Source organism: Pangasianodon hypophthalmus, chromosome 6, assembly GCF_027358585.1.
Source record: "Pangasianodon hypophthalmus isolate fPanHyp1 chromosome 6, fPanHyp1.pri, whole genome shotgun sequence".
NCBI lineage: Eukaryota > Metazoa > Chordata > Actinopteri > Siluriformes > Pangasiidae > Pangasianodon > Pangasianodon hypophthalmus.
In genome coordinates this window covers 25,636,870-25,663,397 of record NC_069715.1, presented here as the reverse complement: position 1 = coordinate 25,663,397, position 26,528 = coordinate 25,636,870, and the positions used below count along the sequence as shown (strand labels likewise).

The following is a 26,528-nucleotide window of genomic DNA, read 5'->3' as shown; positions in this document are numbered from 1 at the left end:
ATCAAATGTTTGCGGATAAGACAAAAAAAACATAGCTTGTCATGTGAATGAGAAGCCAGAAAGCACAAACTCCTCTCTTCCATGCTGGGAAATGTTCTCACTGTTACAAAGTGCTGGCACCCGAGACGTCTTCCGTAAATGTTACATAAAAGTCTCCTAACCAAAAGTTTCACCATCAATGAGAACACATTTCTTTATTTGTTAAACACAAAATTCATTTATTATTAGCCTTAGATGATGTAGGAGAGTTTGCCATACAAGTTACTACAGGAACAATAATGTATTAGAACTAGCACATTAATATTAACATATCAATTATGTTACAGCCAAAACTATCATCAGAGCTGTACTGTAATAAAAGATTAATCAAACGCTTCTGATTCCAGAATTCAACCATGCTGTGGTATGAATGAGTTTTAATCAAGCAGCAACCAGGTTTAATTAAGATAGGTTATCAGGTTAATTGTACGCTGAAAACCGTAAAAGCAAGTACACAGAACCTTTCAAACTCTTTTCAAATTCAAAGTGCTTTTCATTCATGTGTTCTTACAAAACTGTACTCACATTATAACATGGAAAGATCATTCTTGGCACTCAGAACCACGACAGCATGGTACATTTTTGTTTCACCTTCTCCAACATTATCAATTATCAGCCATTTTAGAAACTAGTTATATTAGTAGTTATTTGGTTTGTCCCTCTGAAAGGACACTTGAAAGAATCCTCTACCAAAGAGTTTCCTTTAGAGAACCCCTTTAGACCTAGAACCATTTACCATTCAAAGAACTCTTGATGAACCCTTATTGCTAAGAGTTACCAAGCACACTATATGGCCAAAAGTATATATACGCCTGATCACGACCCCAATATTTGGGTACACAATTGTATAGGATGTCATGAGTGGCCTGAACTCGTGTGACCTGAACAGAGCCATGACCTCAACCCCACTGAGCACCTTTGGAATGAATGAGCAGAAATCTCCGCAGCCATGCTCCCAGCCTTCCTAGAAGAGTGGAGATTATTATAAAAGCAAAGGAGGACCAAGTCTAGAATGAGATGCTCAGAAAGCACATCTGGGTGTGATGGTCAGGTGTCTACAATCTTTTGGCAATGTAATGTATATTACTGTACACTCTTAGAAATGAAAGGGTTCCTTAAGGGTATTTTAAGGGTTCCTTGGAAAACTTACCAAGAGGGAAACATGTGTAACTCAATTCTGACTACTATTAAGTTGATCTCATGAAAAATTTCTACAAAGTCAAATAAAGAAGGGAGGCCTGATTTCATATAAACATGGAAGTGCTAACCCTGCTCCAACCCTAACTCTTATCTTTGTATTTATTTCATGCAAAATGAGTAATATAAGTTGTTACATATTTGCAAGTGTGAGAACATGTTGGTCACCATCTGTAGCTCCCCACTCTTAATCCTTATTTTCTCTTAATGAGCCACTGCTCCAATGTCTTACATCATCCAGCATGTATGTAGATTACTCAAATCAGGAACAGATCAGGAAAGTGAGAGCTTTTTAGCTGTGTATAAAATGTTTGTACATATCAGTGAACTCAGGCAAAGTGTGAACACATCTTTCTGTTAGTAATGGGGTTCAGTGCAACACAAATCCCAGGAGAGCACATCTTTCACTTACTATTCTGCTGTGTTAACAAAGGATTCCACATAAGAAACTTGGTTCCCTCCTGTGGCTCCCTGGTGTATTTGTGAAAGTTCTTCAGAATACTATTGGTGAGATGAGCATTCTAAATTCTTCCCTGGATTGCATTTTGTCAAATAAAAAAACATTTCAAGATAGACTGGCATGTTGAAGTGCCCAGGTCAACATATTTTAGATAGATAGATAGATAGATAGATATAGATAGATAGATAGATAGATAGATAGATAGATAGATTTTTTTTAAAAGGAAGTCTATAAAACATACTCAGCTCCTTAAATGTCTGATAATTCTTTGGAGGACATCAGAGGAGACAACATTTTACATCTTTGGAGGATATCGGAGGAGACAGCATCTTAATCAGAAATATCTCAAGGACCATCCATTTTATTTTTCTGTATAGATCCCTGCAACAGAGTTTCCAAAGGTTCTACATTTTCTAAATAACCCTTAAAGTGCCTTTAAAAAACCTTTTTTATTTCTAGGAGTGTATAGTAATACACTTAGTAATGTTAGATAGATAGATAGATAGATAGATAGATAGATAGATAGATAGATTCTTGTAGGTTTCTTGTAGGTTTCTATGTAAAACCTTTAAGAGGAACCAATCAAGGACTTGTAACATATCTACAGTAGCTCCTAAAATGGCTGATGACATCAGAGACAGTATCTTAATTAGAAAAGTCTTGAGAACTGATTTTGTTTCTCCTGGATAGACCCCTACAACAATAGTTTCAATAGTTAGAACAATAATTTCCCTATTGTAAAAAAGTCAATAGAGCTCCTAAAATGGGCGACAATAGATGGCAAAGCACAAAAATGTACCATGCAGTAGTGTCTCCCAATGCCAAGAATGCAAAGAATGGACTTGTTTCTTGAAAGAAAAAAAACCTTTCTATGTTACAATGTGAGAACAAATGAATAAGAACATGTGAATAAAATTAAGCTTGAAGGTGACACCCTCATCCCTGCCTCTGAGTGGAAAGAGGCCACAGCAGGACCACCTCTGACCAGTGATGTCCTGAGGCAGAATTAAACAATTGTGCCTAGCAACAGCAGGGCTACAGTCAGTAATTGTATCCCTACAAAATGACACAGGTATTGACCATGTCATCTATCAGTTTAATCACATGTCTTTCTTGGAGGATGGAAATAAGTATGCAGGTCACGTTTTAAATCAGGGACCCATTCAGTTCACGCACTATATTTGCACTAATTTAAATTCAAGAACACCACCTCTTTCAGCACACATGCACCCCTCTATGTGCCCTCTGTCTTCTCCTTTCCTTTCCTTCTCTATCTATCTATCTATCTATCTATCTATCTATCTATCTATCTATCTGTCTGTCTATCTATCTGTCTGTCTGTCTGTCTATCTATCTATCTATCTATCTGTCTATCTAGTCCAGCCCTCCTAAATAAAACTCGCACGAGGATCTCCTCTCCATCTCTCTCTCTCCCTCTCTCTCTCTCTCTCTCTCTCTCACACACACACACACACACACACACACACACCGGCGTCGGGAGGAGGAAGCGTGACCAATTCAGGTTTCAGTGGCAGGACAGCTTCTCTCTAGCCAGCTCTACTCTCTTATCACAGGGACATTTCCTCCAGGTTTGGACCCCATCTGATTTGGAGAATCTTGGATCCCGTCGGTTCATTTTCGCGTAAAAAAAAAAAAAAAAAAAAAAAAAAAACTCCGTCCACCCTGTTGTATGCGTCTCTTCCTCGCCTCTATCCCGTCTCCGCCCTTATCCCTTTGGCGTGCACGGATGCCTTTACAGCGGACTACATCGCTTAGCAGGCGTTATCCGTTCCCAGAGGTCTGATGAATGTAGATGTGGATACTTTGCCAAGGACACCGGGGCTGCGTTACATGAGCCGAGCGCGGGCGCAATGACTCGGAGCGCGTCTCCACTTCGGGAAAACACCCCTCGCTTTGGGCTTCTTCTATAGGCAGCTTGGTTTTTCTGTGTGTCTATATGTCTGTGGATGTGTGTGTGTGGATGTAAGTGCTGGACTTGGTGCAAATAAAAGAGAGCCGGTGTTCCTCGAAGCTCATCTTGGTGTGTTGGACGGAGTCGAAGTTAAGCGCAAGAGCTCAGAAACCAAGAGAAGCGAAAATAAGGTCAAACTGTAAGGTAAGACTGCTGCTTTTCTTTTTTTTCTTTTCTGTGAGAGGTTATTTTACTTGGTTTTTACCCTCAGGAATGAGAGTGCATGTGGATTTTTTTGGCTGCTTACTGTATCCATATCTATATATAGAACCTAAAGGAGATCTGTGAAATGAATATATCAAACATCTCTATCAGTGAATTTACTGTGATTTGCTGGTATTTGTGTTCTATTTATGGCCCTCTAGCCATTGTTTATGATATCTGATAACGACTATACCACTGTTTTATCTATATCTGTATATTCCTGTTTCCCTTCAGTCCTGTGTCGTCTCTATAAGTTAATAGGATTCAGCACCATGGACAGCATCCCCTTCGACACAATTAGATTTACTAACATGCTCCTTTAAGCAGGATTCTGGACCTCCTAGGTTCTCATTCATGCATTCCCTGGAGCATTAAGTAACACTGCTGATATTGGAAGAGTGCTAATGCATTTTGCTGGCTGTGGGCATTTATAAACGATACAAAAAGAGACCTCTTTAGTGTTCAAATACACCGTGTACATCTTTGCCAGCTTTGCACGGTCTCATACACTGCTTGTAAAACAATTCTGCTCCGACATGAAACGTGGCTAGTGGAGATGACATTTGGAAGGTCATATCTGGCAGAAATTTGACAGACTTTACACGTGTTGTGCTGCAAACAACTACCAATTAGTTCCACTGTCAGGAGCCTGACAGCTCTGTGACTGAGACATTCAGTGCTGCTGAACTTCCCTGCCAAATATTGACTGATTGCACATGAAGATAAAACAGCATTTTAGATTTGTTAGAGCACAGGATGAAATACACTGAACACCACTGATCTGGTCACGTCTTTGTTGTATGGTCTGGATTTTACGTGAAGAGATGTGTGTGCCACACCCAGCTGATACCATAACATTCATCCCTATCCTTAGATGTACCCTAGATGTGACTTTGCTTATTGTCAGATGCCCAGTGTGTGATTATATGTCTCTGTGTGTGGTGTCAGGTTTAGAAAAGAAAGTATTTTCAGGATTTCTGGTTGAGAAAAACATTTTGTGAAGACACTGTCCTTTCTTTTGGCCCCCAGGCAGTATTTGGCTTCATTCTCTCTCTCCTTCTCACATGAAAGTGAGGCCCTCTCACTGCTCTGTCTCTCTCTCTTTCCCTCTATCTCTCTCTCTCTTTCTCTCTCTCTCTCTCTCTCTCTCACACACACACAGCATGTCATGTCCCTCAGCCCGACTTGTCCCGTCTGTCAGCACACTGGGAATTTGAAAGCGAGAGTCTATTATAGAGAATGGTGTGACCCTGAGGCACAACAGTCTTCAGAATTCTCCAGTGTTGCCTGTCTATGTAACCACGCCAAGGCTTTGGATTGTGAAGAGTCGGTAATGTGGGTGTATACATCTGCATGCATTCACGTTCGGGCGATAGACAAAGAGAAGATGGGAAATGGTGTTAATCACAGGGTACAAGATAATGTATTGATGGAACCAGATCCCATGATAAATTTGTATGAATTGGAATACATATACATGTTGAATCATAAAATATATATATATATATATATATATATATATATATATATATATATATATATAAAATCAAATTTGCCAGTAAAGACCAGTTTGTACTTATACTCTTAAAAAAAGTCAAATCTGGAACTGCTAAAAGTTCTTTGGGTTGTCCTAATGGGTGAATCCATTTAGAAATCGAAGAACCTCTACCTAGCCTAAGGGTTCCCTTGAGGAACCCTTTTGTAAGAATGTATACTGCAATGTTGCTCAGGGGTGTAATTGTCTAGTTGAAATGGTTCTAGCTGACACCAAGTGGAAGCTTTTGTCACTGGATTACATCTAATGGATCAGATCAGTTCTCAAAGAAAATATGACTGAAGCAAAATAGCAGATGATTAAAGGTTTTGATCAAGTGACCAGTGGTTATAGATATACCACACACTACCACATACCACACAATAATGAATCAAGCCTCCACTGCCATCTCAATTACAAGAACATTACAACTAACACACATTTCAACTTGTCAAGCTGAACATATAGTTTGAAAGATTGACCTAGGCACTAACCCTGTGGTTGGATTACAAATTATTACACAGTACTGTGATCATAATGATGTAATAGGCTCAACTCAGCATCTGGATAGAAAAAATAACTCAAATAAACTGTAGTCTTAAAAAAGGTTAAATATAGAACTTTATTTCCTTTATCCCTGTAGGCAAACCCTTAAATTCTCTGTAGAGCACTACACCTGAATGATTCTATATAGAATTAGAAAGGCATTCAAGAAACATTTACCACCCAAACAACCTTTGTCCTTTTTTTTCTTAATGTGTAGGTCCTTTAAAATGACATTTTTGTTAATTTTATTAATAAACTCATGCCACTTTTTTCTCAGATTCCTGTTCTTGGCTGATTGGAGTAGAACCCAATGTGGCTTTCTGCTCTTGTAGCTCACTTGCCTCAAATTTTGACACAGTGTGCTTTCTGACATGCTTTTCAGCTCACCATGTTTGAAAAGAGTGGTTATTTGAGTTACTGTAGCCTTCCTGTCAGCTTGAACCAGTCTGTGTATTCTGCTCTAACGTCTCTCATCAACAAGGTGTTTCAGTCTGCAGAACTTCCACTTACTTACAGAACTTCTTTTTTTTTTTTTGCATCATTCCGTGTAAACTCTAGAGACTGCTGTGTGCAAAGATCCCATGAGATCAGCAGTTTCTGAAATACTCAAACCAGACTGTCTGCCATGGACATGGACTGCCAAGTCACTGAGATCACATTTTTCACCATTCTAATGTCTGATGTAAACATTAACTGAAGGTCTTCACCTGTATATGCATGATTTTATGCATTGTGGTGCTGCCACATGTTTGGCTGATTGAATAATTGCATGGTTGTGGTCAGTGATTGTATAAGGATACATAAGGATAAGGCTTGCATGTAGTACAATTGTTGGGGTACTAGGCTATAAGACTCATGCATGTCTCACAACACAGCAAACTTTTAAAAGGGTGAAGACATGCCCTGAACTTTCCAGACCAAGTATTCAAGCTCCTAATATCATCTTCATTTTCTCCTCTTTAGGGCTCCACTTAACTCATCTTCTCTCCTCGCCTCCTGCTCGGTCCACCTGCTTCTTGCCTAATGCTCTCTGCTACAGACTCTCCCTTCTCTCTGTTCTTTCTCCACTCCTTCCCTGTCGTTCTTGTCCTTATTTACAGCTCTCCTCTTATTTCCCCTCTCTCTCTGATCTCCAAACAATCAGCTATGTAAACACGACTTCTCGCTTCGGCGGCCCTTCATGCTGGGCCTGGTTTTGCACATGGAGAATTTAAATGGCCAGTGGCTAATGGCCATGGGTTGAACTCACACTGCTCCTAATGGCAGAGGGTCAAAGACATGGTGCCGTTAAGAGTGGCAGGCTCTAAAAAACTAAAAACAGGCCAATTATCTCAACTGCTGTTGTGTGAATGGTGAGGAGGATTGTTTGTTGGCAAGGCATTAAAAAAAAAGGTCTGCTTCAAAGACAAGACATAACTGCAGCTTTGTAAGCAACTGTGTGTTTAATACCTCCATGTTTTGGCTGTATTTTTAAGCACCTCTAGGGGAGAAAAAAAGTGCTGGGAAATATAACATTTACTTTCCATGACTGTGAGGTTGATGAATATGTAATGTAAATGTTGATTTATACAGTAAATAGGGGCAAACACAAAAGTTGCATTCTATGTGCAAGTATTGTTTTGCAAAATGGTGGGAATTAATATGAGTACTGGCTCTGGAAAGATTGTATACAGTATGTGATGTGATATGGCTTCTTGTGATGTGATTTGGCATTTATAACCTTACATTTAGCCCAGCAGTGATGCACCAAAGTGGCTAGAACCCATTTATTTTCAAATGAGCTGGTGATTTGCAGTGACAGGAGGAAATCAGAAGCAAAGCGATAATGCAAGTAGCAGTAGGAGTTAGGTACAGTGGTATGGAGCATTTTTTCACCAACTGTGAAATATTATCTGTAATTTTTTGGGTGGTACAGTGGCGCAGCAGGTAGCTTCACTGACAGCAGGGTTCCCAGTTCAGTTCTGAGCTTGAATTACTGTCTGTGCATGTTCTCCCCATGTTCCTATGGATTTCCTTCACATTCTCTGGTTTCCTCTTCTCTCTCAAAAGCATGCTGATAGGTGGATTGGCTACACTATATGAATGTATGTGTGCATGTTGCCTGTAATGGACTGCCATCCCCTTTAGGATGTATTCACACCTCTTACCCAGTGTTCCTGGAATAGGCTCCGGATCCACTGCAACCCTGAACAGGATAAAGCAGTTACTGAAGATGAATATTTGTTTGTCACAGCTCCTGTATCAGCTGTGCTAGCAATGGGCTTGAATTGTTTTATTTGCCCAAGCAGAACAGTGGCAGTGATTTCACTGTAAATAGACTACAGAAATCTAGCTAGCTATGTACCTGTAGTTTATCCTTAAAGCATGATGAATGCCATTTGCAGCATTTTACACGGATTTTTTACGTCCTTATTTGCTCACTACATAGGATATGGAGTAATGACTTTAATAGCCTATGTAGTGTAACATATGCACAACAGAGAACTATTTAGACTATTTAGGAAAATAATATAATACATAATAATATACAAAATAATATAAATTCAAATTCAGAGCTATTCACACAAAGGTTAAAAATAATAGATGTTATTTTTTATAGTGCTTTTATATGTCCCAAAGACACTCTACTATAACATTTACTATAATGAGACAAGCAAGAGAGAAGGTATAGGTTAGCAGCCTGCAATAAAACAGCAAATATCGGAGGTTATGGGAAAGATAGCTAAAATGCCTGAAAAAAATAGGTGTTTTGAATATGGAAGATAGAGATTACCAAACTGGGAAAATAAGACATTTTTAGAGTCGAGTAGAGAGGAAGGAAGTGTGCAAGTGAGCAATCAATTTATAGAAGATCTGAGGACTGTGTAAGTTGAGGAGAAGTCGGTGTAATTTTATAGGAATCAAATAAAGATTGAAAGTTTTCTGGAGTATTGGTGAGATCAATTCTGAACATTCTGGAGTTTATGGAGAACTGAAACTCAGAAGTGAGACCAATAAGATGGGAAATCGGTAATCCGAGTGGCTTGAAACAAAAGCATGTATAAGAGATAAGATAAACAAATTCTGAGCTGTTCAATATTTCAGGGATGAAAAAGGAAGATTTCACTTTGGAGCTGATATCAGAGTCAATAATGAGAGTGGGGTCTAGAATGAATTAGCAGATCCTGATTAAGCACATGATCAAAAACATGCACATCTGTAGGTAGATGAGGGTTAATTTTCAGATGCCATGCAGAAGTTATTTTAGCTGGCAGTTGATAAGAAGTGTGGTCCCAATTTTCATGTACTGATTTAATCAACGTGCCTTCAATCTTGTAATTCATTACAATTCACATGGCTCAATCTGGATGAGACGTAACAAAGCTCGGCGTTAATATAAGGTTTAAGTTTTGGCACCCACATCAGATTATTTGTTGCTAACAAAAGACAGATTCTACTGGACTTTTATGGAATCAAGCACAACAGCACCACTAATGGTCATTAGAAAAATACGCAGAATGGTATGAAGAAGCAAGGGGTTGATTTCTTTCTAGCCCAGACTGTAGATTCATGCAGCCTATAAGTGACAGTCACGCAAAGTGATTACTAAGAGTGAAATGCCCCCTAGATTTGATCTCCATTTGGACTGATAGTATTCAGCATGTTTCGCTGACACACACATAACACATCATCAGCAGTGATTTAGAAGGTGCGCGTCAATGCAAACGAAGTGAATTACTCCATCATCTTTTTCCCCCAAAATACCTTTGGAGGAGAAACTAACAGTAGATAGATTGAGCACACATTGTCCAATCAAAGAACAATAAAAAAAAAAAAAAAAATGACAGAATTATCAGATTTTTAGTTTGAATTAATTGGTTCTAGCTTTTCTGTTTAAAATGTTTGGTAGTCAGAGGAAATATGTCGTGAATCCAGCTGAGCTTTATGGCCTTGAACCATTAAAAAAAAAAAAAAAAAAAAGAAATCACGAATGCAGCTGTCTATCTGCTTTTAAATGTGTCTGTAATAATTTGAAACATTTTTTTTATTATGCTGTAGATGAGACCCTCAACCCTAATAGTTTTATTGGCAAAATATTGATTGACATTAGATTTTAGCCTCCCATCTAATAGCATGACAAGCCGTCATTGTTAACATTGTTACCACATGAGCCCTGATCATAAGTCTTTGCCACGTAACTCATTAAATTTAAGGCACTGGAAAGGTACAGGAAATGCCTGGGACAATTCGTGATAGCTCACTATTTGCAAACTTTCCTCTTTGTGGTAAATGTAAATGTTGACTTATAAAATCACTGAATACACTGGCAATACCTCTGTCTCAAAGTAATAAGGTTTTGTAGATATGAGAATTTTAGATATGGGAGTCAGAGAGGCAATATAATCAAGTTTTCACACTTGACTTCCCAGTAGAGATTGTATATTTCTACAAAGGTTTACCTTTAACAGAAGCAATGAACCCAAAAAAAAGAAAACAAAGTGAAGTCTTATTATTGAGTGTACACTGGATATTTGCTTAAGAGAGATGTTTTAGGCATTCAGGAGAGTAGCTGAGTAGACTATGGCTCGGTGACAGACAGGTCTATTTGGAGAGACAGTGCATCCATCCCCTCGTGCCACTCTGTAGCCCATCATGGTGACATCTGGTATCTGCTTGGAGGTAGTCATGCAAAGCTACGTGCTGTCGTCTCGGATTTGCTGTTTTTCAGTGTCTGGGATACTTTATCTCTGTTCGGCGGGTATCACAAGGCCCAATAACTTTATGTAAATTTACATATCCATTTTCATCAGACCAAATGTTTATTGAATGGTCACTGTTCCACTTCAGAAATGGCACTTTCTGAAATCAACAGAATGCAATCACCTACTGCATCTTCATTTGAGCCAACTCAGAGAGATATGGGTTTGGGAATATGGAGTAACGTTTGTGAATTCGTTTAATGTTTTCATGAATGGCAGGATGTTGCTGATTGGGATTCTGAGTTCGTGCTGCCTTGGTTATTACTGAGACCTAGTATATTGGTTAATAAAGTAATAGATGATATAGCATAACAGTGGAAATGATAGTAACCATGTAGTCCATCATCATACATAAGTAAATGTGCATTTTGGTCTCAGAACCATTTTCAGTTTTTTTTTTTTTTTTACTGTGTGGAGTATCTAGGTTATGGTTATTCCATGTATTCCCAAAAGTACATGCTTGCAGGTGTAGGTGAATATGTAAATGCTGCTTTCCCATATGTTGCCTTTGTGTATCCTTATTTTCTTCATGGATCATCATTCTAAATGTATACACATTCACAATTGGGATATATGGACCCCAACTAATTTCAATAAACAGCCTCTCTTTTTCTCTCCTTTTAAGTTAATAATACAGAAAAATTCCAATCTGCAAACTACCAACCTCATATTGTAAAAAAGCACTGGCACTGGAGACTCCTTTCATAAATGTTAAGTAAACATCACCTAAACAGAAAGCTTCACCATAGCAACTATTCTACATTTTTATTTATTTTTTTTTAAATCTGTAATTATTAGAATTAGATTAAGTGTCGGCAAAATAATTGTTACTATAGAAACAACAATGTATTCAAATTAGTGCATTAATATAGACCTGTGAATTACAGCCTGCAATACTGTCGGAGCTGCTGTTATAGAAAATTAATCAACACTTTTTAACCACACGATTTGAGAATTCAACAGTGCTGTGGTATAAAACTGGTTGATATTCTCCTCCCCTTTATTGACTTCATTTCCTGCCTTAGCATGTCTGATGCCTAGAATCACTCACTGCTAAACACAATTTTTTTTCCTCCTATCCTTCAACTATGACCTACACGCTGCAGGAAACCTGTGCTAGTGGAGATTTTGCCAAAGACCACTGTCAATCTCTCTCCCACCATCACTTTGTAATTTTTCACATCCTTCTGTCATTTCTCTCGCCCACTCATGTCCCCTTATTTTTGTCTCTGGAGTGTTGGCAGATCCTCTCTCACACATGACTCAAATACCACTCATATTACTACTTGATGATTATTGAACATGTTCATGTTTCTGTGCAGTAGGTCAAAAAACAAAAGAAGAAAATGAGCAAGATGCACACATTGACAATGGGAACATGAGTGGAAGAATTAGACTTTGACAGTTATTAGAATAAAGATAATAAGTTGATGAACAGCACATCTTCATTTATGTCCTTTTACATCATCATTCACTAAAGCATAATCATTTTTGTCTCATTTGATCTGAATAGAGGCTGAAGTGGAAGAAAATAAGGTACTATCTGTCCTATAAAAGATGTGCTGTTTTATCCAAGTGTATGATTAAACATTGCTATGATTTAACATTAACAATGTTTTTATATGCTTTTATATTTCCTTTTTGGTTCAGAAAGACCTTGATGAATTTGCTTTTTGTTTTGCTACCCTTTTATTTTCACATATTTTCACAAGATTTTTTTTTTATTCCCCATGAGCAAAAAAAAAAAAAAAAAAAAAAAAAAAGTTCCTGGTTAAACCCACAAAAGAAATTGAAATATCTAAATTTCCTATTTACAAAATATTTACAGTACTTCATTCAAATGGTAACACATGCACAAACCTAACACATAGTATTATCTTAATTGGCATATATACGTAGATTATATGTTGACTAACTCCTGATATTGACTCAATTACTGTAGCATTCCAGGCATGTTATGTTATCATGCTAACCATTTTCAGTCATTAAGAACACACCTTGTGACATATTAGTGAAGACTATTGGCATGGTTGAGAAATATAATTTGATCTATATTAGTAAATTTGTATTCATTCTTGATAAATGATAACAGTTCTCAGTAGTGGAGGCTAGCATGGCTAAGTCCTCCCATTTTTCAAAGATAAAAAGACATCAATTTAAGCTTTCAAGTTTGGATCAGAATATTTGCTGTTCCCAAATGCCTTAAGGAGGATTGTTTTAGATGTCTGTGGGATCAAACGTAATAGCACCAGCATTGGATGTAGGAAAATTACACAGAATGATATGAAGAAGCATTAGGTGATTACACAGACTGAATCAGCCCCTAAATTTGATTTCCATTTGGGATAATATTGTATATGGTGAAGCACTGATGTCAAGAGAAGAGGCCTGGCATACAGTCAGTGTTCCAGTTCATCCCAAAGGTGTTCATTGGAGTTGAGGTCAGGGCTTTGTGCAGGTCACTCGAGTTCTTCCACTCCAACCTTGGCAAATTATTTGTTCATGGAACTCACTTTGTGCACAGGTGTATTATCATTCAGGAAGAGGTTTATGCCCCTTAGTTCCAGTGAAGGGAGATAGTAATGCTACAGCATACAAAGACATTCTATACAACTGTCTGCTTCCAACTTCCAATAGTTTGGAAAAGAACTACATATGGGTGTGATGGTCAGGTGTTCACATACTTTTAGATGTATAGTGTAATATTGTATTGTATTTTGATATTGTATATAAATTGAAATATAAATCATACGTTTTAACTGTTTATAATTATATTTATTATTGTGGATTGTCCAAGAGACAAAGTAACTCCTGTTATCACTTATGTTACAGTAGCTGTAACATTCTGTTACCAGCCTCCTTTTTTCTCTCTCTTGAAGATAATAATATTACTTTTTTAAAAATGCAGCTTTTCAGATAACTGAAAAACCTCATAAGTGCAAAATCCTCTGTCCTAAAGCCTTTCCCTGCAACAGAACACTTAAAGGAACAGCTTTATCTTAAAGCACTGACACTGACTGAAGTCTTCTTTCACAACTGTTAAATGTGCTTTTACAGAAAACTTCACCTGAGCAGTGTCTACATATTTTTCATTGTTAAATAACATTTATTAATCCACTTACACTATATGGCCAAAGGTTTGTGCCTTTTCCAAATTGTGCCCCAAACTAGCCCAAAGCTGTTCCAGCATGACACAAATGTGCACAAACTGAGCTCCATAAAGACATGGCTCTTGCAGTTGAATTGGCAAATCCCAACAGCTACACTCCAAAATCTTGTGGAAAGCCTTTCCAGAAGAGTGAAGATTATTCTAACAGCGAAGGGGGACTGTGTGATAGTCAGGTGTCCACAAACTTTTAGCCATACAGTGTATCTTTACACATAAATTATGTGAAGAGTCCAGCATACATGTCCCTGTGAATAAGTTGTGTCTATAGAAACAATAATGTATTAGAACGAGCATTTTATTACAAACATGCGAGTTGAATTACAGAAAAGTAATCAACACCTTCTGACCAATCAGTTTAGAGAATTCAACAGCGCACTGGTATAATTATATAATTATATATATTCATTAATTTATAAAGTTGTGTATAGATCTTATAAAGCATAAGATAATGCATGTGGCTTAGAGAAGTGTTACTTACAGGTCGGCTTGGAGATGCTTACTGTGTAATGAGTAAAATTAATATTTATTTATAAGTCATTTCTGTTACGACTTGCTTGGATAACGATCCTAAAGTCATCCGAATGTTTATTTATTTATTTATCCTCACTGTTTAGTGGTAAATGTGTGTTAGGCAATATCTACAAAGTCTACTATCTACGCTACAGATTGTACATTAGTTGAAATAAGCGCCACCATGCATGGGTTAAAATGGCTTGGACTCTGGTGCTGAAATTGATTTATGTGTAGTTCTTTAACATATTTACTTGCTTGTTTGTTTGTTCATTTATCCCAATTAGTTAATTGCTAATTGTTAAATCGGTGCAATATGGTAGGAAGACCACTTTCTGGTGCAGGTTAAAATGTTAATGATGCTGCACAACCTGGTCACGTTCCAGTCACCACCTGTGCCGAGGTCAGATACCCACAATGCTCTGCAGCTTCAAAATGGCCACATGGCAATATTACTGTTTTTTCATACTGCCACCATTTTGTTGAGTCACAACCTGGCCAGACGGCCTGTTCAAGCAAATCATTGGCATAAAAAAAATAGCTAAAAGCTTATAATAATGATCCAGTTATAAGCTGCAGTTTGGGTAGATTTATTGTGTCAGTTGGATTTTTTATTCTTTTTACAATAATCCGTACATAGTAAATTATTTTAATGCATTTTGAACAGCTTGTGATGCATGTACTAGCAACTGTAATTATATTACGCTCTCTCAGATTGTGACTACTGCATATTTACAAGTTTTCCCATTGTGCATTAAGCTGGATTGGCTTATGTAGCCATGTCTCTGTGGTTTAATGCAGTCAAAGCCGGACATTTTATCAGTAATGAGTGCTCTGGCCTAAGTGGATTGTTCTTTTTAATCCTAATGTAACCACTATGCTACAAGGTTGACTTCACAAACCGGATTGACTCAGCTGATCACTGAAAATCCGGAGGAACTACACGAACGTCTTCAGCCTGTTAGCTGGAGCTGACATTAATATAGTATAATATTAATGCACATTACCTAAGACAAGGGTAGCTCAGAGAAACATTTCACAGAGCTCTGCACACTCGAACACACTTTAATAAGCTTTCCTGACCAGTGTGGGTTTCCCCGGCATATCATTACTGCTGTAAGGCACGCTTCCAAGTTTTCTGTGCTCTGTAAAGACGTGGATAATGTTATGGATGAGGTTTGTTAGGATAGGGAATGGGGATAATAGGGAAAACTCGAAACGGTGCAGAACAATGGGTTTTTAGCGCAGGAGCTGTACTGATTACACAGGTGGCTTCAAAGGTTGCTGATGCACAGTTTTAAAAAATTCAGTGCAGTAAAAATTCCCAGCAGTAAATCTGCTGATTTGCTTTACTGCAATGTGGCAGCAGAAGCTAATCACATTCTCTATTGTCTAGCAACTGCTACACAGCAATGAAATAATACAGTACTAAACCAATTCTTAGTGCTGAATAAACATCTACGGTGTTTAATTAACTCTTACACTGTAGAAATAACCAACTCTTACAGTGCTGAATTACTTTTACAGTAATATAACACCCTATGTGTTGAATGAATGCTTACAGTGAATCAGTGGGATGTCCAGGTCTTTTAAACATTTGGAGCCATATTCAGATTCGGCAAATTAAGTTTAAAATTATGTCAGTATTTACTCTGGGAAATTTAAGCATTGTCAGATATAGGCTAAGCACCTGCTTAAGGTTTTCTGGGTTAGATTTTCAGATTATGCAGTCACCTGCATGTTGTTCATGCATCCATGGTTGCCAGATTCTTCTTGAGTAGAAGTATCTCAGTAACACTGCCTTTAAACACAAGCACTTGCCTTTAAGCCTGGAAAAAAAGATACATTTTAAAAATCATGGGTAGAAAAATGCAAACTATTAATGAATGAATGCAGAATAATGTTTTTGTTTTTGTTTGTACTATTTTTTGCTGTTAAATTTAATATGATGTAACTTAACAACGAGATACAATTTAGAAATGAAAAGACTAAAACGATTATATATAAATGTGAAGCAAGCATTGAAATAAATATCTAAACAGAGTCTAGTATATTGGCAATATATTGCTACATGAATAGTCCTAGCTGTAATTATCACATTGATCACTGCAAATATGGTTTAATTTGACAATATGGATTCCATTCTCATTGTTTGGCAGCTTATAAATTAGCACTTGATCCATCACATCCTGTGTTTTTTTTTTGTTTGTTTTTTTTTTTTGCACATGTGCTAAGAGTGAATTGTGCATGCAACTTGCAAGCTTAAGTCCACGGTCACAAAATGGCAGCTCCACACCATGCCAGCCTTGTGGCCATGACTCTGTGGAAAATGTACACCTACAGTGTTGAATTATGTAGAATAAATACTGTATCTTCAGCAGTGAATTAACTATTGATCTGGTGTGGTCAATTAACACTTAGTGTTGCATTAACACAGGCACCAACATCTACAGTTTAGTGGAAGCTTTTGCAATTTTCGAGCACTTGCTAGAGCCATATGGGAGACATAAGTAAACTATGCTTTTCTGCTTTATCAGCTAAAGCTGGGAAAATAAAATACTCCTAGCCAATAACACATTCACTGTAAGGGAAAGGATGTGGGAGGTGAAAGACATGGTTACATTTGCTCTGTGCCATTTATGTTAACTCTTATCAAGGAATTCACAAACCTCAGTCAATATAGAACAGGAAGTCAGGACAGTGGTATCTTTGGTTAGTTGGTTAAAAAAATAAACGAGGCAGTAATTAATTAGTGGTCACACTGGACTTTTGCCTTGCTATTGTCTTGCTGTTCGTTGGTGAACATTTTGGGGAAGAAGTAGCTTGTGAGTATTTTGCATTTCTTTAAATGGGCAGATTGGATATGTCATAACTTTCTATGTACTTTAAGTTTTAGTAAATTGAATGTTTTAAGCATTTTCTTGTGAGCACCATTGGCATGTCTGCATTCATTTGTTATCTAAAACCTATGCTGAACTAACTCTTACTGTTGAATTAACATGTACAGCACTGTTACATTTTCACTAATTTCAGTGTCCAGATTAACACAAATGAAAACTGTAAGAAATACTAAATAATACCTTGTGTATTTCTATTGGATTAATGCTCACCAGACAAAGAAGGCTGTCTTTTGTTTTTCTTCTCCCAGTTATCACCACTAATTCAGCCTTCCATCGCTCTTCATTCATTTGTTAGTTCCACAGTACTCGCTGCCAGGCGGCATGAGATAGCTCTAAATTTCATAACCCTCTGATAACTCATGGCAACACTAAATCAATCAAGTAGGAGCCAAAAAAAAAAAAAAACAATGAGATGCCCCAGTTCTTTGAGCCTTCATTAAATTTTTGCTGCTTTTATTATCATTAAAAAGAGTAGCCCAAACTTTATCCCATATCCTTTCCATATAAAATTGGTTTTAATCTAGCAGCTTCATAATACAGTTATTAAACCTCTAATGCACCATGTAGGAAATTATTATTGGTTTCATTATCTTCCATATCAATTTACACATTCGGCTAATAACTGTGAATAACCCTCCGAATGCCTGCCCAGCTTAATATGTTGAGAGTAATTAAGAACGACTTTTCGCTGGCCCCCAGGTCTAATGAAAAGTTGCTCTCTAAATGGACTAAAGGTTTAATTTTGCGTTCTTTCTATTAGGACTGAAGAGAGTTATTTTGCATGTCACTGGGAACACTGGGCAGTGGACAAAGCCGGATAGCCCTTGTGTTTGTGCCAGAGAGAGAGAGAGAGAGAGAGAGAGCGCTGTGTTGTGGGCTGGTGTCTCATTGCTCTCCTCTGTAATTCAGCTCTTGATGTATTCCCTGTGAAAGGGTCCTCATGAATTTTTCATCCAGGATGCAATGGTGCATGCGGGGGGTTGATGTCAGTGTGAGTGCTGATGTGGCTTGGCTAAGCAATCTTTGTATGTTAATCGCTGTGATTGATCGACACATTGAATCACCATCACTAATATTTCTGAAAACTGCAGACATGGGACTCTTTCTGTATGCTTTCTCCAGTTGTACATTAGATCTAAGAGTTAACATGCTGCTGATCTCCTACTGCATGGTCATACATATTGCATATAACTGGCTTCATGCCAAATCTCAGATCTCTCACTTGCACAGTTATCAGTGTCTCTTAACAGCCCCTCTATTCTTTATCGCCTCAAACACATTTAAAGGCATAGACACACATATATTCACTCACTCACTCATATCCTTCATCAATCAGCTGTATGATGATAGGCACTGAGCTGTTGGCATGGTGAGCCTGGGGAGATTGAAGGCATGCTTGAGTCACTCCAATGATTAGATCACTGTGGGGCTTTGACACAATCACCCTTACACATGGCAAATACAAACAAAGCCTTCGGCCAGTTACTTGTGTGGCAATAACAATCACACAATAAACACAGCAAATTATACAATTTCCACAGCACTGTTGAATTCTTGTTTCTGATTGGTCAGAAGGTTAATTTTCTATAAAAGCAGCTCTGACAGTAGTTCAGCTGAAAAATGTTCTCACATTATTGTTTCTGTAGTAACAACTAACACAGGGACTTGTGTGGTGGATGCTACACATAAACAGATTTTAATAAAAGTGTAATTGTTGATATGGTGAAGTTTTTAGTGAGCATATGTGTATATAACTTTTTGGAAGGAGTCTCCATTGCCATTGCTTTACAACATTCAGAGGTAAATCTGTTCCTTTAAGATTTCTGACATGGGAAAGTCTGTAGTACTTTAGAGGTCTAACATGACAAGCTACATTTTTTGTCTTTTTTTTTTCATTATGAGATAGAAACAAGCGAGGCTGGTGAGGGAACAACCGTTTCTAGCTGCTATAACATAAGTGATAACAAGAACTAACTTGTTTTGTGGAAGTTCCACAGCATTAAAGATAACTATAAATTGATAAAAAAAATGCATGTCATTCTTTAATATCAGCAATGACAAATTGATAGAGTTAATAAAGCGTTTCAATACATGCATTTATTGGAAAATAATAAAATTCGGAAAAATACCCAGCAGAAAAACGTTTGCTCTACTGTTTGGGAGATCATGAGTTCAAATCCAGATGATGTCATAGCCTCGGGAATTGGCCTTGCTTTCTGGGAGAGAGATTGGTATTTTCTTTCTCGTCTGTCAATCACATAGAAACTAATCTAATCACGAGCATCTTTGAGCTCATGTATGTGGAAGATGGTAGATAGAGCTTTCCTCGGAGTATGTTACACTGCTTTGTGATGAAGCATGACCAGTAGCTCGAGAAGAAGTGATAGCTGGTTTCACGTGTTTGGAAGAATGCACTTGTTATCCTCCCCAACTGGTAGTTGTTATATGATAGCGAAGAGCTGACTAGTGGGTGGGAATTGGCAGGTGGCCAAACTGGGGAGAAATATGGGGGGGCGGGGTTGGGGAACAAGATTGTTGATTGATGAATATTATGGCAAGATTGAGATTGATGATTATTATGGCACTTTTTGTAATGAAAAATGAGTCAAAGTCAGTTTCATGTAAGGGTATTCACTCTTTTTAGAGGCTATTCCACAAATTATGGTTCCTATGTCTTGCACCAACACACAGGCAGACATTGTCATCAAAGGCAAATCGATATTTGGTCCGAGCAGAGTTGGGGCAGGATCTGTAACAAAACAAGAAGTAAACTGGAGGGTTGTTTGCCAGTTCCAAATGATTCTCTTATGGGACTACATACATCAAGTTTCTATTGATTTTATGTGCACAGTGCAAAAGATTTACTTATTATTTTGGTTTCCATTGCCCAATGATGGTAAGAGTGACAAACCTAATAGGGCAGAATCTACAGCTGAATAATAGTGGACAGTTTCTTGATGTTCTCCTGTTTCAGTTAATCGGCTACAAAATTTCAAAGCACAAAAACATTCATTCATCTTCAGTAGCTTCCTTTATGCTGGTCAGGGTGGTGGTGAATCCATAGCCTATACCAGGACTACCGGGTGTGAGGCAGGGACGTGGCCTGGATGTGAGGATGCCAGCCCATTGTATGGCACCAAACACACAAAATTCACACCTAGGGGCCATTTAGAGTGGCCATTTTTACCTTCAAGTATTTGTTGGGAGGTGAAACCAGAGAATCCGGATGAAACCCACAAGGACGGGGGGAAAACATGGGAAATGCCACACAGGCAGTAACCAAAGCTTTCCTCAGCACCTCCATCCTATCCACCTCCATGCTTTAAACATATTTCCAATAAATGCCTTTGAACATAAATCTGCCTATAGACAAGTCTGGGTCTAATTGCCTAAAAACAGCATATATCAAAACAAGAAACAAGAGATATATAAATGTATTAAGGGTATTGAAGTCTACAGAAGCATCTGTAAACAGTTACAGTTACAGCTAGCATCAGTATTCTAGTCAAGTTTCTTCCTAAAACACCTCAGTCTAAGCAATCAATGTGATGAGGGTTTGAATCACTAATGGCACAGGTTGTTTGTGTGTTAAGGATTAGAAAATGGATTTAAATGAGTTTACACAGGGGAACAGATGTTCCTCTGAAGACTATCTGACATTTTTTACTGTCTGTATTTAGTATCCTTCTGTGTTGCCTGGCATAATACAAGCTACTTTACCAAATTTACCAACCAGCAATGTTTTAATAAACAATCATTTAACCAAAACTGGTGCAGTCCTAACCACCATAAACTAGTTTATACCAGCATGGCAGCACTTTTTCTTTACAGCAGGGGGATACAATCAGGTTTAAATTGCATTTCTTGCTATTCACTGCTAAATAGTCACTGCTAAATATTCAAACGATGAAACTAGGCAAATCTAATTATCAGGCTAAATGACATTAGTCAAAGTTGATATGTTTCATTTGATCTCCATTTGATGACAAGGACTTTTGCAGTGACTTACCAATAAATGGTGATGTACCTTCCCCCGAAAATACATCTTTAATTTAACACACTGTTTATAAATTTCATATTTTAAATATGAAAAAAATGGAGGGCATGCTAAAATCCTTTTTGGGTCAAACAAGAGATCTTGCAAATTTGATCGCGAAATTTGATCCTATACAGCCATAACCCTTTTTGGAACAAGCTGACCGTTCTCCATTTGATCCAGACTTCCAGTGAGTTGTGCATCCTCATACCCATCTCCGTTTAGCTGAGGTCTCCTCTGACCATTTTTCACACGTGAAAATCAATTTCAATGTTCCCTGAGATGAACAACTATGTGAGTCCTCCTTGTCACGGTCATATTTTCACCCAGCTTCTCTCTTGCACATTATAGGCAAGAAATAGGGGATTTTGGACCTCAAAAAAGACAGCGAGAGAATAAAAGATTTTGCAAGTGGAAATCTTTCACTAGGCTTTCAAAGCTTGTTTTGGGGACTATTTTTAATTTATTTATTATTCATTCATTCATTTTCAGTGAGCACTTTATTCTGGTCAGAGTCACAGTGGATCCGGAGTCTACTACCTACAGAATTCATCCTGGGTGGGACGCCAGTCCATCACAAGGCACTACACACACATATTCGCAATTTTAATATAGCCAGAACCTGGACTGTGGGAAGAAACCAAAGAACCCAGAGGAAACCCATGCAAATGCATTTCCCACCTGCATTAAGTCCACAATGACCAACATGAAAAACATGTTGTTAGGTATTAAAATTTAGAGATGAGGCTGAAAGTAAGTTTCGTATATATATATATATATATATATATATATATATATATATATATATATATATATATATATGTTCGTACATACACATCAGTACAGTGAATGCATGTGTTTCATTTCATTAACATTAGTATGTGTTAACTTCCTCTGGTACTTTGTTAACATTAGGGTAACTTATGATTTATTAATGCTGATGTTCATGAGTTGTTAATGTTAGCTAATGCAGTAAATAAAGTTATTTAAAGGAACCTTTACGTAAAGTGTCACCCAAATAGCATTCTGCATAATGTTTATTTATTTATTTATTTGTTTGTTTGTTTGTTTGTCAACCATTACATGGTCAAAAGGCATTTTGTGTATAATAATGATGTCACAGGCCTTTATTCAGGGTTTTCCCAGAGGCATTCTTGAAGATCCTTTACCAACATGTTACACATAATTCATACACACTGTATAAACAGCTATTTAAATGGTACATGTGCAAATCAGGACCAGTGTTAAACTTGGTAATGTATTATAAGATTTTTTAAGAACCTTATGAAAATACAACGGTAATGACTATACAGAACTACTGTGAGAATTTATACATTTGGGACATTTGTTAAAAAAAAAATAAATAAAAAAAAATCTTAGAATTTTTTAGAACAGTAACTTATCATCTTTTTTTTTCCTCTGAGATGTGCTTTATGTTTCTGTGCTTGAAGAATTGTGGGAAGGAGCTGTTCTTCTTTATTTATTTATTAATTTATTTATGCATTATTGATTTGCTGAAAACTTTTCCCTTACTTTAATGCCTATTCAATATGCATGCTTATGTGTTTGAACTGAGAAAGTTTATTATACTAAAGCCTGGCACTGTTAAAATTCTCCTGTAGTTCACAAAATGAAAATTAACTAAAGGCTTTATTACCACACCTGACTTTGCAGCACATACAGACACTAGGTCTCAGAATATTGTATTATTAGTATATTAGTAATTATAAGGTCGTGTCTGGGAGAAAAGCAGCTTTTTGTAGCTTAACAGTGTTAAAAGTCATTTAAGCTTGATGTTAGCCACACAGAATTTTATCATGCTGTGCCTAATTGTTAATTAAACATTTATCAGTAATAAGACATAATAGGTAAAATCATAAGGTACATTATACCTCATTAAACTTAGATTAAAATTAGACTTTGTAGCAAAGTTTAAAAGTGTATATGACAATATCATGTTTTATATTTTCATATATTTCAATGATTTGATATAATATCGATTTAAATTTTTTTCTAAAACAAAATGGAGGCTGCGACCTCCAAGTGAAACAAGTGTCTAGTGATTTGCACATGGACCTTTTCAAGCCACTTGAAAGGCTCTTTTTTAAAGTGTTTTCCAGTATGAACAAACTACTCAGACTAAAAGTAGGCATAAAAAGTATGCCATTTGAAACATAGCTGTATAGTCTTGTTGCATCAAGAAAAGAGTCCTAGCTCGAGGGTCTAACTCCTTCATAACATTACACTATATATAGGATGCTTTCGCACCTACTGTTTCTTTTGCAAAAATGATACTTTTGGCTCATTTGCTTTTTGGTTTTACACTGCAAATAATTACACCAATGGAAATGCAAAAAAAAAGGGGGGGGGCATGAATCTAGGGCTGAAAACATACTCATAAATCTCATTCATTTGTCAGAAATATGGCAATAGATATGAAACAAACCTTTCCCAATTGCATTCAGAAATCACAAAACTCACCCGAGCATGAGGAACACAGAGATCCCAGCACTAAATAAATGATTAGATAATCATTGTCTGTCAAATCACATTTCTGAAATTTTCTTTTGGCTCAGTTTGTGCCTCGTGGCTCAATTTAGCAGTGCACATGTACCAAAAAAAAAAAAAAAAAAAATCCCTCTACCTACAACCCAGAATACACGCTTCCTGCTGCTGGGTCAATTCATTGTAAAACACTTTCTCGTTGAAATTGAATCACCCTACAGTTCGCTTGGAACCTGACTGAGACCACGTTACTCACCGGTTGCTTTGCTTTGAGTGTGTTGTACTCTCACAAACCACACCAAAGGGGAAAACACACCAGGATTCGAGTCAAATGGACTAAACCCTGCGAAAAAAAGTTTCCATCCATTAGCCTTCCTATTGGTTCAAGTGAGCACGGGTCTGTCGCCTGTTTTTCCAAGAATATGATTGGTTGGCTGGTTGGCTGTAACAGATTCTTCAAGTATGTTTTTATTCCGTTTATTGAGCTAGATGATATATTGTTTGAAAATGTGATCAGCATACATTCAGCGAGGAAGGTTACATTCTAAAATATGTACAAGGTCTCAATATTTTTCTCTCTATTTTTTTCAACATACCAAATTTGAGTTCCTACATTATGTACAATCTTTGTATCGTATTGTGCAACACTGAGTGAGGTTCTTCATCGCTAACGTACTGTAGACTAGTTCAGTCTGCTGATGATGCATTCTTCATGCTCAAGCTTTGAAATTTGTTTCTTTCTAATGCTAAATGAGCCATTCACTCCGATTATTGAGACGCTCAGTGATAGTGCAGCCTGAGAGATCTTTTCGTCCTCATTTCTTTTTTTATAGACATGTTTCAAAACAATACAAGCGCTGTCAGAATGACACCCCAAGACACACACACACACGCACACACACATATCACACTCGTCAATGTCGGAGAGATTGCAGAAACCGTCAGAGTTTGAGCACAGTGAACACTCAGATCTGATGTGAATGCATTTGGAAATAACACTGACGCCTGATATGAGAGATTATGACAACTCAAAAGCAAATGATGGTTTATGCAAACTTCGCAAACTGATCTAAGCTACTTGTGCATGGTATCTGAAGTGTGAATGTCTGTTCTAATAATAGCTTCATACTAATCAGATACCTCTCTCTCTCTCTCTCTCTCTCTCTCTCTCTGCTGATAGTATGGTCATTACTTCATTTCTGCAGATGGATTTTCTGCCCGTCTGTGTATTTTATTTTTTTTTTAAACCCGAGTCATTCTTCTCACAGCTCACGCAGGGCCTGATGATGCGCTGCGTGCCTCTGACAGCAGTCTGGAGGACTCCAGCCTGGAGAGGTAGACAGGATTTAAGACATCCCATCTGAGATGTGGCTGAGATAAAATCAGCATGGCATTAATCTGATGCTCTATCAGATGACGGTTTGCTCTGTGCTAGCGCAGAGCGCTCATGTTCGATTCTCCATTAATGCATTTTCTGTGTCTCTTGCATGTTAGCAGAGGTCAAGACTGAACTAGATGGAAAGCTAGTATTACTCTGGACGCTCCTTTAGCTGTAAAAGATGCATGCTCCGAGCTGGCTCATTACTGGCATGGAAGCTGGGAAATGCAAAATCTATCAAACATATCAACTAAGCAAAAATCAGAGAACAGAAAATCGAACTAGCCCAGAGTAAATTTGAAATGCAAAAGCAAGCAAGCAATCAAGCAAACAAACAAACAAACAAACTACAAATTGAAAGCAAATTTATAAACAAACTATTAGAAACAATGAAAAATAAACAGAGCAAATCAAAAACTCAGACTTGCCCACAAGAAATGTTAAATGCAAGAGCAAATAAATAAATAAATAAATAAATAAATAAATAAGTTGACCATATGTACAATTAAAAAAAAAAAAAAAAAAGCAACTCAGCATAGCCTACAGGAAATGTTTTATAACAACAACAACAACAACAGCAATAATAATAATAATAATAATAATAATAATAATAATAATAATAAAACAAATAGACTAATGTAACAATATCAAATCAAATCAAACAAACAAAAATAAATTTAGAAACTATATAACAATAAATAAATAAATAAATAAATAAATAAATAAATAAATAAATAAATAACTGAGCAGCAAATACAAAGAGGCCACTAGAAATTCTGCACAAAAATACAAATGTATTAACAAACAAACAAATAAACAAAAAGACAAACAAACAGTCAAGCAAATAAATAATATTACCTATAAATAAAAAGTGCTATAACAATAAAACACATCAAAGCAAATCAAAACCGCAACATAACATTGACATAACTAGCCTACAGACAGAAAGATATACAAACAGATAGATAGATAGATAGATAGATAGATAGATAGATAGATATACAACACCACCAAACACAACACCAAATTTGAAAACACAACAGTATATCAAAAATCACCAGGAATTTCAAGACACAACAAAAAAAAAAACGGTATGGTAATTCCCAAAACACAACAAACCCAAGTGAAAACACAACTGCATATTAACAACGGTGCAGTAAATCTGAAACCACAGCTACAGTATGAGGACTCCAATCAGACAAGGCAGTTAGTGAATGAACCTGGGAAACATGTCACTGATTAGCTACAGCGTGCATCAATCTGAGCGAGTATGGAAAACACAAATACACAAACAGCAGTCTGGTAACGATGGTAATCCATTCAGCACTTCTCATTATGG

At 37.1% G+C, this 26,528-nt stretch overlaps 1 protein-coding gene across 4 annotated transcripts in view; it reads left to right on the top strand.

Moving 5' to 3' along the window:
• The first annotated feature begins 3,184 nt into the window (after positions 1–3,184).
• Positions 3,185–26,528, top strand: part of si:cabz01090165.1 (uncharacterized protein LOC100333421 homolog) — a 164,237-nt gene continuing 140,893 nt past the window's right edge. For all 4 annotated transcript variants that reach the window (XR_003402763.3, XR_003402762.3, XR_008301904.1 and 1 more), the window contains exon 1: positions 3,185–3,812. The gene's annotated coding sequence lies outside the window, so the exon portion shown is untranslated. The remainder of the gene's footprint in view (positions 3,813–26,528) is intronic.